The sequence below is a fragment of the Nipponia nippon genome, unplaced genomic scaffold, assembly GCF_047370975.1.
Source record: "Nipponia nippon isolate SJK-2023a ecotype South Korea unplaced genomic scaffold, ASM4737097v1 scaffold_12, whole genome shotgun sequence".
Taxonomy (NCBI): Eukaryota; Metazoa; Chordata; class Aves; order Pelecaniformes; family Threskiornithidae; genus Nipponia; species Nipponia nippon.
Genome location: NW_028262313.1, coordinates 7183933 through 7196966, shown reverse-complemented (window position 1 = coordinate 7196966; position 13034 = coordinate 7183933). Strand labels below are relative to the sequence as shown.

Genomic DNA, 13034 nt, shown 5'->3' with positions numbered 1-13034 from the left:
AGGGATGACTAATGACTGCATGAGCTGCGTGACATTTACAGCCTAAAATCTAAGTGTGTGTGAAACTAGACCACTAATGGGTTTAGGTCCTAGCTCAAATTTACTGAATTTTTGCCAAAGAACTCACTGAAACTCAGACTCTATTTTGTATTGGGCTTGGTTTCCTGAACAGTGATTTTAAAGTGCAAATAACAGTGATTTTAAAGTGCACATAACACATCCCTGTCCTATTAAAGCTTCTTTCAATTTTATGTTAGGATTTTGTAAGTGTAACTCTTGGTGTAAAACTGAGCTGTTTTCATTTTGTGTCTCAGTCTCTAAAGCTCTTCCCATGAGGTTGATGGTACTTGAGGAGGGGAAGGTTTCTTTTTCTTACTGCTCCACCCCGAGCCATGGAGTGGTGTCTGCTGTTGTCCTGCAGCGCTGGGAGCTGGAAAGAGCAGCTCCACTTCTGGTTTACAGTGATTCAGTCTTCATGGGGATTTATCAGGAGTTGTGAAGCTGGTCCAGGCAATGATGTTTTTATCATTTTTCCCTAGTGAAAGTTGTGCTTTCCTGTCAGACAATGCAAGCATGATAGGAGGGTAGTTGCCTAACACTCTTCAGGAGAGGTCTGGGGAGCAGGAAGGTCTGTGACTGATGGCTGTTGTATGATCCACTTTGAATAATGGAGGCACGAAGTTATAATCAGCACTAGGCAAAGCACTGCCATGTAATTGATCAGTGTGATTCTGAACAATGCAAAGATTGACTGAAACTACTGACTTTTATTTTTGATGATGAAATTAGTGAATTTTGATATAACTGCCACTTGAAGATAGTCATTCAAATTTTCACAGCTGATGGGATTATGCCAGAGAAGAATACCAAGATATGCTGTGATATAAAGGTTAGTAAGTGAGGACTCATATTTGTAACAAATCTTAGAGTAGATCATGATAATATGATTTTGAATTTCTTCCCAAAAATTGTTTCTGTTGAAATTTATTGATACATCTATTCCAGAGCAGAATCAGGAGAACCTGCTCTTTAGTATTCCTTTACGTCACCAAAGTAACTGGGAAATGAACTTCCATACACTATTTTCAACTGGGATGTGCTCAGTTTGCTGTTGTGTCAAAGGACCTGTTGTAAATTAAATTAGAAGTTGCTTGAATGCTTATCAAGTTCTTTGCTACATCGCTAGGAGAACAGTATGCCAAAATGACTGAAAGTTAATATGTTCTCTGACATCAGTCTAGTGATGTATAGCTCACAGAATGAATTTCCATTGTCAGTAAAACTTTAAAAACATTTACATATATCAAACTCACAGTTCTGAAACCCTGTAATGTCCTTTCAATATATGCCATGGATCCTAGAAGCAAAGTGACAGCTATATATCTATCTAGTGGATTGTTCATTATCAGCTGAAGACAGGAGTATAATATCATTGCGCATTTACTGCTGTGAATGCCAGTACAAAGAGAAATAAAGATGGAAAAATGGATAATACTGTTCAGAGATTCTAATTTTGCTTTGGTGACAACATCCAATATAAGATTTAAATGTTTTCAGAGATGCAGGAACCTCTTTTTGCAATTCCTTACTAGCTCAAAATTAGAGTGACCCCAGTAGGCTTTCATATATTTCTTAATTAGGTCAAACCAAGTAAATGCGTGGTACTTTGACATTACAAGGAAAAGCTATAAAAACATAGTCGGACTACACTTGTCTCAGAAATAAAATTCCCTAGACATCAATACTTAAAATACCTCGAAACTAACCAGAATTTTCTCCTGTAGGTCCAGCAATGCATCATTTTACCAGGATGCCTCCCCTCCAATCCCCCTGCAAGGCCACGCATTTGCATGGACCACACAACCTGACCACATCCTGGCAGGATCCTTCCTTGGGACCCCAGGACTGCGGCTACTCTGGGTGTGAGCCTTCTCTAGGACTTTCGGTTACTCTTGCTGCTGTCCAAGAGCAGTGGCTCATGTTAGCTCTCTCTAGAGCTGCTTTGAAAAGCAGCAAAAAAACAGGACCAGTGAAAGAAACAGCAGCCGGCATGAGTGTCTGAGGACTCTTTGGAAAGAAAGGTGACCTGTCGGGTCGTATGCACGATATATGCTTGTGTGTGTTGGCCACAGCATTGCTGTTGACCAACAGATAGCATCTATTTCATCTTCATTGAATCACAATTAGCAAAGCAGCGTGTTCAGCAGTCCAGGCTCAGTGCCCTCTTTATCTGCAATCCTGTATGACTAAGCCCTTAGGGGGAAGGAAAGCACTGAGCACATCCCTGGTGCTTTGTAACAATAATGCTGCTGTATCCCCTGGGAGAGCCCCACAGATTTGTGAAGGGCTTCTGAGACATTCCTCTCGATTGACTTCCACTCCGCCATCAATAACAGGAGCAGCTGGATAACGGGAACGGTCTCAGAAGTGATGAATCCACACATACACAAAGGAGAGGAGGACAGGCAGGCACTAATCCCATAGTCACAGCCCCCAAAGCCTGCTTGTAGCCTTTGCCAATATTCTTATCATTACTTTCTGTGCTGCGAGTCGGAAAGCCAAGAGCTACTCCTCCAGATACGGTGGTTGTCACATCTTGTGTGATTCATGCCTCCTACAAAGACTTTCAAGTGAAGCAGAAGATAGGAGCCCAAGTTTTACTTAAACAGTTTACTATTAAGTGTTTTAAAGGGAAAGAATAGCAAACTCCACTTCTTAATAATATGTTTCTGCTGCAATGGTGCAAGGTATCCATCTCATTCCTTTGGGGATAACTTTTTTAGTGGTGTGGGTGACTGACTGTGAATCTATGTTTAAACATGGAAGTTGATCCGGAACTATAGCTGCTGTATTGGTAGATGCAGTTCTTTGTGGCACACCACGGCTGTTGCACACTGGCTCTGGCATTCCAGGCTCTGGGATGCTCCTTATCTTTTGACTGTATTCTTTACGCTGGCCAAGGAGAGAGATGAGGTACAAGGGGCAATGCTCCAGCTCAGCAGCCCATCCTCCCCTTACCCCCACCCTGCTCACATAGCAGGAAGTTTTCTGTTGCTGTTAAGAAGGGATATTTGTGCTTGTCTCCAGCACAAGCATAGCTAAGGCTAAAGTATATGTTGCTGCTATTTAGACTGGTTGTCTTGCGGTTGCTTTATTTCAAGTTAAATTTCCTTTAGTGCTGTTCAGCATGTTCTGTGGTGACGAAGTCACTGTGTCTCATGTCACCAAGCATATTCAGTCATGGCACAGTCCTTGGAGCTTCGAATAAAGGGACAGAACTAAATTAAAGAGGAGTGTGGAGCTTTGCATGGGCTGGCACAGGACAGGACACCTAGAGGAGGTACATCTTTTGTGAAAGTAAGCAGTTTACTGCATGGAGGCTTCAGTTTTACAACTGCAGGTAAATGCAGGTGCATTTGTTCCTTGGGCACAAGCCTTATGGCACCTGTGAATTACGCAGAAAGATATTTAAGTGACATCAATGTCTTTTCTATTTCCCAGTTTACTAGCAAGAAATGGTGGAAAGGAGCTGGGAAAGGAAGAGTGGCTTTTCAAGAATGAGTTCCTAATTACAAAGCAGCAAAGTTTTCTCACTGATACCCTCAGACATTCATTGATGCTGATGATCAGACTTTGGGTGTAAGCATGTCGTGTTTGGGTCCTGGTATACATTTCATTGTTTCTGCTCATTTCTACTAGACCATCAATATTTTACAAGCCTTTTCCAAGGCTTGTAAACTGTACGTTAGTACTGTATCCTCATTGTATAAGGACTGATCTTTCCTATGTAACTTAGCTCATTACCTTTTACAGTTTCTCCAGTAAATATATTGTGCTTGTATTTAGAGGAATGTAATGTAAATCCTCACCAATAGTAAGTTCTTTTTGGAGGACAGCTGCATTTTTCATTGTACGTTTTTACATTTCAGTCTTTGATTATATTTCAACGTGCAGCAGTAACACAATAAGTTCTTGTGTTTGTCATTTGCAGCAGTGGCTGGCATCAGTGAACTTCAGTGAAGTAGGTTTTCATGTATTGCTTAATTGGGTCAAACCAAATAAATGCATGGTACTTGGGCATTACAAGGAAAAGCCATAAAAACAGAAATATAACGCAAGTACACCTTGGCATGTTTTTTCTCTTGCTCACTTAAAAGCCTTTGCGTGTAAGAATTGAGAATAAAAATATTTACATTCACAAAAATGAAAGTTGTTTGAGTAGAGCTAGTGCATAGCTAGCAGAGTGCATCCAACAGCACTGCAGGTGCAGGCAGCTGCTGCAGACTGTCATGAGGTGCTGAAGATTTGTCTTAGGCTGATGTCAGTTAATTGATAAATTCCACATATTCATTTTTTACTGCTGATGCTCTATCAAACCAATAAAATACATCTACAACAATGTCTTCAGCTGGAAGTCTGTTTCCATCCTGAGTGCACTGTTGGAATCAGAATGTATTTCCCTCTTTACTTTAGATAGATCTCTTATTATAAAATACTGTCAGAGAAGTAGAATTACCACCCACTGAAACCAACATAAGTCATGTGCAAGTGAGAATATAAATGGATTTAGAGCTGTAGATAAGAGCTTTACTCCATTTGCTACACTCAGGCATCATTGCTGGTCTTCAGGCTGGGATACAGCTATATCTTGGCAGAGCAGGTTACCTGGCGAATATCTCCTTTTAGCTGTGGACAGCAGGCAAACGTGTACATGCTTGTTGATCTAGTGAACCCTGATGTGTTACTAAGTCCTCAGGAGTGAACTGGTTTAAAGGTCCGATCCCTCCCTACAGAGAGACAGCCAAGACCCACAAATGGCAGCTGCCTTGAGAGCATTCATGAGCATTATATTATCTTTTATCATATTTTGCATGAATGTTGACTCTTTAGAGGAAAAGCCTTTTACTGCAGTACGCATATAGTAACTTCACCTTACGTTTTCTCCTCCGCTGCCAGCTGCAGTTCTGGCTTGTATGTTGTACTGCCTCCTGAAAGACGCTGCCTGCAACTATGAAGGGCCAAAGGAAGAAAGTATGTGAATGGCACAGCTCCAACGAGAAACTCGTGCTACAGCCTTAATCAGTCAGGGCTGTCTCCTGATTGTTCTGGACTCTCGGTTCAAGTCTCCAAATGTAGCTAAAAATACCCGTAGAAGTTATTAGTCTCCCAGCCCCAGCTACAGTGTTCCCAGACATTATACTACCTCTACTGTCAACTAGTGCAACGCTTGCTGTGAGGGATGACTGATCTCAGTTGTTGTCTTGAATTTATTTAGCATTTGGACATGGCGGTGGCCGTGTTTCACATCAGCTTTCTCACAATACCGTCATAATGTAGGAACAAAAAATTATCTTTCTCAGCGCATAATGAGGCAAGTGGAAGTATGTAGTTTATTTGCTCTCTGAAATTTTGGTGGTCCATTGGTTACCATGGTAATGGCAGTGTGACACTTAGAATTTGATACCGCACACAAGAAGAGGGTTCCTGCTTTGAGCAAGGACTAGACAGTACTGGTGCATGTGAGAGACTGTATGTGGGCAAGATTCTTAATAGGTTATCGTGCCTGGGGACTTAAAATTCACATTCATCTAGACATTTGTCATTCCTTTAGCTTGTTAAATGAAAAGATTCCACTTGGGTTGAAAAGTTTGTAGGATTTCTTTTAATTATTTTGTCAAGCTTCATAAATTAAGCTGTCTAAATGCACTGCAGATTTCTCTCCATCACTAATAGTTTTCTGCATGCTTCACATGGGAAGGATTGTTTGCATTTAGTTATTGTCCCACATATTTCTCCTTTAAGCAGAATTCTAGAGGATTTTTCCCCAATCTCTGTAGTATTACTGCTGCTGAAAATGTGAATCACGGTTTGAATCACTGTTCGAATCACTGTTCTTTGAGACCGTTGGAAATGTATGTATTTGGGTGATAAATTTGTTTTTCACACATGCAGCAAATATCATATGGAAGAAATTATTCTAAGGAACAGACGGCAGAGAGCTGCAGGATTCAAAGTAATTTTCCACTGAACAATAAGGATCGGTAGCTAACAGGGGTGGATCAAGCTGGAAATTTAAATATTAACCCTTCGATATTTCAGGGTGAAATTTGGACTTATGAATATCTGAATCAGACACCACTATCCCAAATGTAGATTTTGACTCTGGATGGGAAATAATAGAAGAACGGATCCAATTTACTGGTCTGGATGTCTTGTGATTAAATACTTGCAAAAAAAATTCAGACACTGATTTACCTTCTTTAGGAACAATCAAAATACACTTTCTCACAAGCATATTCAAGATTTCAAAATGCTCCTAGAGAACTTGTAACAGCTGTGTAGCATTGGGTCATTTTGCACAGCCATAATCCAGTTGTGTTATTGCAATAGGCCTCTCACGAGGGTTAAGTAGGTTGTTCAGGAAACTTAAGTACTCTGTATTGCCACGTAACTCTCACTTACAACTGTGATTCCTCTACCTTACACTTTTCCTTTAGTGCAGAATACAATGAAAGAGACTGTAGATCTGATATTCCTGGTTTGGGAAGCAGGAAGCATTCGGCAGCATCTCGGTGTGTGCTCTCACAGATGCTTTGCTGTACTGCACACTGCATTGTTTGTCTGGAACCTCAGATAACAGCCTGCAGTCATTCATTCTCTTTAGACCTTTGGAATTTCACTCAGCCACAGCCTCAGGTTCTGGCTGGAGAAACTGGAAGGCTTTCTTATATTTTTAAGGATTTTATTCATAATACGTCTGACATTTGAGCCTTGCATCTCACAGTCACCAGGATCCTTCTAATAGCAGAGCCTGAGGTCCTATTAGATGAAAAACCAACTGTGCTGCCATCTAAGCATGTGAAATGCCTGTTCACCATGAAGTATCTTAAAAATGACCACAGCATCCTGGCTAGGAGCAATTTCAGTAGCTCAACTGATTATGCAAAATCTCCGGTTGCTTGACAGTGCAACATCTTGTCTACTGAATAACACTGCCTAGTTTCATATTAACACACCAGGATCTATATTAACTCTTTATGATGCAGAAAGAATCAAATTCAAGGTATCGCTCAAGATATACATAGAACCTTTGGCAACTCAGCTGAGCCAACACCACCCAAAGTGCTAGGATTTTTTTTTTTTTATGACCATTAATCATTTGTTTATCCTTAATATTATATCCTAAATACATAAACACTTAATATATTCCTAATATACAAAGCAGTACTTGTATGGCTTTTTCCTTGTATTTTAATTCCATGTTTGTAGAAAAAGGAGGAAGAATAAAAATGGCATGTGGAATTTACTTGGAACTGCCTGGCTGGCTCTGGGGTCAGGCTCAAAAATTTAATATGCTCAAAATATCACCAAGATTTTTCATATGTTTAAGGCTGAATAACTGTTTCCCTCCCCAAATTGCTTTCTCTTTCAATCTCATTAAAAAAAAAAACCCAAACAACCTTTTCCATATCCACGCAAATGTCCTGTACATAGTGCATGTCAGGAGGCTGCATTTTCACATTTGGAGACTCTGAAATGATCTGTCTAGTAGTCTCAAAATATAGAGCCAAGCAATGGAATTTGTAGCCCCACATTTAAGAGTTTTAAAGGCCTTGGAAAATTGCATAGTCTAAAGACGAAATAGACTTTCCCCTTAAACATTGCAGGCCCTGCCCTTATTCAACACAATTATTTGTAAACATTCATCTTTTCTCTTTTCATATATGTCATGTCAGAGGCATCAAGAAAGTAGTCTTAATCTGTGCAGAATTTAGACAAACTAGGAAGATAATGAAAAAAAGGGTGAAAGATGGTATGAGAGAATTACTTGGTTTAATTGGGTCTTAAACTACCACAGGTCTATAGAGGAGGCAGAGGCCTCCCTGGGGAGGAGGAGAAGAGCGAAGAGCTGAGAAATGAAGCGAGTGGTTGACTGAGAGCTGAAAAAAGGAGAGAGGAGAAGAGAGAAGATGCCAGACTTAGAGAAACTGGGATGCTATTCCGGGTTTAGTGGGTGGAGTGAAAGAAGCCCAATGACAAGGAGCTGAAAAGCATTCATATAACATTTCTGCAGTGCGCATATCTCCCTTGCTCCCCGTTTCATCGACAGACACACATATATTATAAAACTGTGTGTGGGAGCACCACGTGGTGGTTTCCTATATCTTTTAAAAAATCCATATGAAACATTTCATGATTTACCACCTGTCAGCTTCTCTAGATTTTTTTGCCTTTACTTTTTCAGTTGTTGAAGACAAATGTTTTCTGTCATTTGTTGCTAGCTCTCTCTGCCCGCCTCCAGCCTTCTCCCAGCAGCTGCAGTAAATCGGCATGGCCCCGGGTAACGCTTCCTGGCTGCCAGTGACAGAAATCCCCCCGCCTGCCTACAGACCACGCTTGCTCTGCGCCATGCTCAGCAGTGGAATAGGGACAGGAGTGACAGAAAGCTTGGCTTTTTGGTGCTTGGGAGAACAAGAAGAAGAACGTGGGCATGAGAAAAAGGGAGGTAGGAAGTGTCTGCTGTTTCTCAGGCTTGAGAGACTTGAGGAATGCTTCAGTCTGCACAGAGAAAACTTTCCATGACACCTAGATAGAAAAGATCTCTCCTGAGCAGAATTCAGAACCTGTGCCGTAACTGGTTTCTATTCCCCCATCATATGTTAAACAGGATTGTAGAAAATGACAAACACATATGGTGAGACACAACAGCAAGAAATGGTCTTCTCTAGAGATGGTGAGAGAGAGGCTGAGTGTGGGAAATGGGGATTTCAAGGTGATAGGAATAGCATGAGAATCTGGATAGTTCAGATGGGCTCTTACACATAGCTGAGGACTGCTGCTTGCAAATTGTTTTCTTTATTTTGTACAGCAGTTTTCCCCTTTACAAGAAAAAAAGACAGTGTGTAAATCTGTCAGACTAGAAGATGCCATAATAAATCTAACACATGCGTGGCATATTTACAGCTTTATATGTGCTATTGTTGATGGATCTGGACAAACAGCATGCTAATTGCTGTTCTCCAGAGGGGTTAGGAGGAGAAGAATCATTAAAGAAAAGCTCCTCGGCATAATAAAAAATTGTGATTGTCTTCCAGCCTTCTTCTACGTGTCCATGGAGGATGGGGTGGGTTACCTAATTTAAAAAAATATCATGTATTTTATAGTACATTTCCTTAATATCATTACGTGAGAACTGTTTTCAAGAAGAAAAAGGATGAATAAGGCAGGTATCAGCCCTGATAAGGACAAGCAACACTGGAATTAAAATGCAAAATGGATTATGTTTATTTGGAATTTTCTGTCATTTAGTAGAGGTTCTGTAATTTGTTTATCTCTCCCTAAAATTGCCTATTGAATTTAATTAAGTGCACCATAGATTTATGAGTCAGGGCAATATGAAGAATTTTTTTTTTAAAGCAAGCTTATTTGTTCCTCAGATGAGTTTTCTCAAAGATGTTGTAATTATATGCCTGGATTACTGCTGGCACAGCAGAAAGTTCACTCAAACACAGCAATTGTAGATAGGCAAGGCACATGTCATGGGCTCAATGAAATCTGTCAACCCCCATGGTCACGCATCTACACCCATCTGCGTCAATTCCTTAAGAAATCATCACTGATGATGATGCATCTTTAAATTACTCATCATGGTTGTAACACTTTTAGATACGTACATGACGTATCTCAAGTCATGACATATCTCCTATAATCCTGGCATGTTTACTTTGCATGTTTGTCCAGACTCTTCTACAATTCTCTTTATCTTTTCTTTCAAGAAATATAAAAGAACATTTACTTGTCTAAATTTACACTAGTAAAAACGGCTAGCATATCCGAGGACTCAGTGAAATTTTGCCCATCAACAGCAGCAAAACCAACTGAGTCATTACATCTGCCACAATACTAAAGAGAGGAAAAAGTCCATTAGTAAAAATTAGTTTTTGACTGTTTCTCATTACAGCATTCCAGATAGGTGGTGCATTAATGTTAATGAGGTAGCTGATCACAGTTTGTCATTGATGGATCTATAATCATTAATCCATGAAACTTTAGATTATTTCTGTAAATCAAGAGATAATAAGGGAACTGAGTAGGTCTACTTCATGTGTCTGGCTCACTTGGGAGAGGAGCTGTCATTCCCATGAATAAAGGGAAGATTATTCATGTTCTGTGTGCCTAGATGTATTGTTCTCAAATATACTATATATACCTATAACTGAACGAGCAGATTCTGACCCAACTGCACCAGATTCAATGGAAAGCCCCTGGTTGAATCAAATGAAGTGAGAGGAAGCACAACCTTGCTTTTGGGGCTTCTCTGTTCCTCCAATGACTGTAACGTGTTGAAATAATTACTAATTGATGGGTTCTGAACCTTAGAGTACTGTGGCTGCAAATTACGTATAAAAAGATGATTCGCTATACCCATGATAAAGTTGTTCCTTTGAGTTTGTATTAAGAAAATGTTTAATAGGATGTTTTTAATACATATACTCAGGGATTAAAAAAACACATAAATAATGAAAAATCCTTTTTTATTGTAACAAATACAAAACTTTCAGTGAAATGATGAAATTCTGTTCGAAATTGAGCCCATAGCAGCATTCCCATTGCCTTCAAACAGGCTGGACTTTCAGCTGCAGTAAGTTATTTGCCAGCTACGAATATTAGGTTTTCAAACTGATGCCACACCATGTTGTGGGTTAGGGATCCATCTGAAGAGGTGCTCTGTTACTTTGGGCTTCAGTTTTGGCCGCTATTTGTATTAAAGCTGTGTGAAAATTTCATGACATCTATGAAATCTGAGCCTGCTTTATTTCAGTTCCGTAAAACAGTAGTAGTAATAGAAGGAATTTAAGACCTTTTGAGGAAGCCAAGGTTGTTTGGGATTTTGATCAGAAACCACGAAATACATAATGGCTTTGATCAAAATGTGACAAACTTGATGGTTTCATCTGAATTTCCTGTTCCAATCTGAGATTCATTAAAACTCTAAGTATAACTGAGAAAGGACAGCTGTCAGCTGATACTGAATGAAATTTTGCCTAAAATTTTTCAAGGCAATATATCTCCATCCAGTAAGTTACTGTTGCTACTATGGCTGCTTGCTAATAACAGTTCTTACTGTTGTTTTTCTTTCTTTTTAGTAACAAAAGTGGTGAGAAGATCAGGACTGACGTTTTGGAAAGGCATGAAAACTTGTGGGTATGATACAGGCATATGTGAGAGAAAGAAATGGGACATGGTAAGTAAATCAAGAACCAATATTTTCTATTCCTTCAAAGAAAAAGAGGAAATGCATATTGATCTTTAATTTAGGTCAGAGGATTAGTAATGAAATAAATGTTTGTAAGGAAGATGAGGAAATTCATAATTGCAACATATTAATCGTAAACTTTTAAAAATCAAGATTACAGTTTTCTCTGTCTTTGTGGTCTTGCTTGCTAAGGTACTGGTCACCTTCGTGAATTTCATATATTTTAAAAAATATAAAACCAATCATGCAAAGGTTATAAGCCTTCAGAGCTATGTTCTGGTGTATTAGCTATGGGAACTCCTGTCTCATACAGGAGAAATTTTTTTCAATGAACTGGTTTAAAAAGTATTAGATGCTTTCTGTGACTTATGTTTGCAACTTCACAGATTATAAAAGTAGAAGAGAGGACTGTGATGGTCCAGTCTGACCTCCTGTGTACCGTAGGTTACAGTATTAATTTCTGTTTGCAGTAGAACATGTCTTCTAGAAAATGGGGATGTAAAGATATTAAATATCCTTTGGTGAACTGCTCCCAAGCTTATCTAATCTCACCATGAAAAATGATTCTGGTCTGATATTGTCTATTTTCAACCTCTAGCCATTAGAACCCATTCTGTCTTTACCTGCCAGACTGAGGTGCCTCATTAATTGCATTATTACTGTAAACTTTACTGAAGAACAGAATGGTTTTATTTTTCTTTGAATCTATGTGACTAAAAGTTTCTTAATAGTGTTGGTAGCTGGGAAGTTGGCTGTCATCACATTCGTTGACTCGGGACTGGCCACCAGTACTGCAGGTGTTTTTTTAGACCTTAAGTAAGGTACCATAATGACCTACTTTAAACATACTTCTCAGATGGTAAAAAAAAGGATTTGAAGTTGGTATTCAATTTCTTTTCTATATCTGTCCATATCTGTATGTACATATGAGCTTTTCTACCCTAATATGGCATTTCTGTGTGGTCTTATCTTTTAGGCTGTGTGTAGAGACTGTCAGAAAAATAATTTCAAGCTTTAATTCTTTTATGACAATTGTTTGACAAATGAGTGTCTGAGTTTCAAGGGGAGGCTGCATGCTTGATGGGGATGAAGACAAAGACATTTGCACAGGCATATTACGTATGAGCCTCAATAAGTTTTTCTGTTCAGGTCCCTAAGTGTGAGATCCCTGGAAGTCCTAGTACAAGCTGGAGCTCTCCAGACCCTTGGTTCAAGTCTTCAGTGGGAAGTTTTAGGCTCAGGCTCCTGCAACGAAACAGGTCACATCAGTTCAGGGCAGCCAGGGCTGGGGCTGCCATGCAGGCCATGAACGAAGGAGACTAAAGTAATTAGTGCCCTCGGGGACTGAGAGACACTGAGTAACAGGGCTGTCCTTGAGTGTTTGAGCCATGAAACTTCAGCAGTTCAACTGTAATTTCAGTCACAGCTGTCAGAGTCCTAAGAAGCATATTGTGTGTCAGAATCAACATATGCTGGCATTTCCAAAATGAATTTCTTCTCTACCCTAAGATTTCCACTTTATGGGAATTCTGAAATATCAGAATTTCCTGTCTGTTGTTGTCTCTGCGTCCTGAAGAGTTTTGATCACCGTTGCTGCAGTTCTCTGCACCTTCTCTGGTTTTTGGTGCTTTCCAAGATGGGGAAATCAGATTTCATGTAGCAACACGCTCACTATGGAGTTATAAAATGCTGTAATGGTGTTTTCTCTTTCATTCTCTCTTCCTTTCTAATAATTCCTAATGCTTTATTTGCCTTTTTAAGTGCTGATGTTTTCATG

At 39.6% G+C, this 13034-nt stretch overlaps 1 long non-coding RNA gene across 3 annotated transcripts in view; it reads left to right on the top strand.

The window, feature by feature from the left end:
- The window catches only part of LOC148056666 (uncharacterized), a 487731-nt gene that overhangs the window by 180609 nt on the left and 294088 nt on the right, over positions 1-13034 (top strand). For 2 of the 3 annotated variants that reach the window (XR_015702593.1, XR_015702592.1), the window contains exon 3: positions 11148-11245. This is a non-coding gene — a long non-coding RNA (uncharacterized LOC148056666). Of the gene's footprint in view, positions 1-1784; positions 3677-11147; positions 11246-13034 lie in introns of those variants that run through there. The other variant, XR_015702594.1, reaches the window with a different exon arrangement.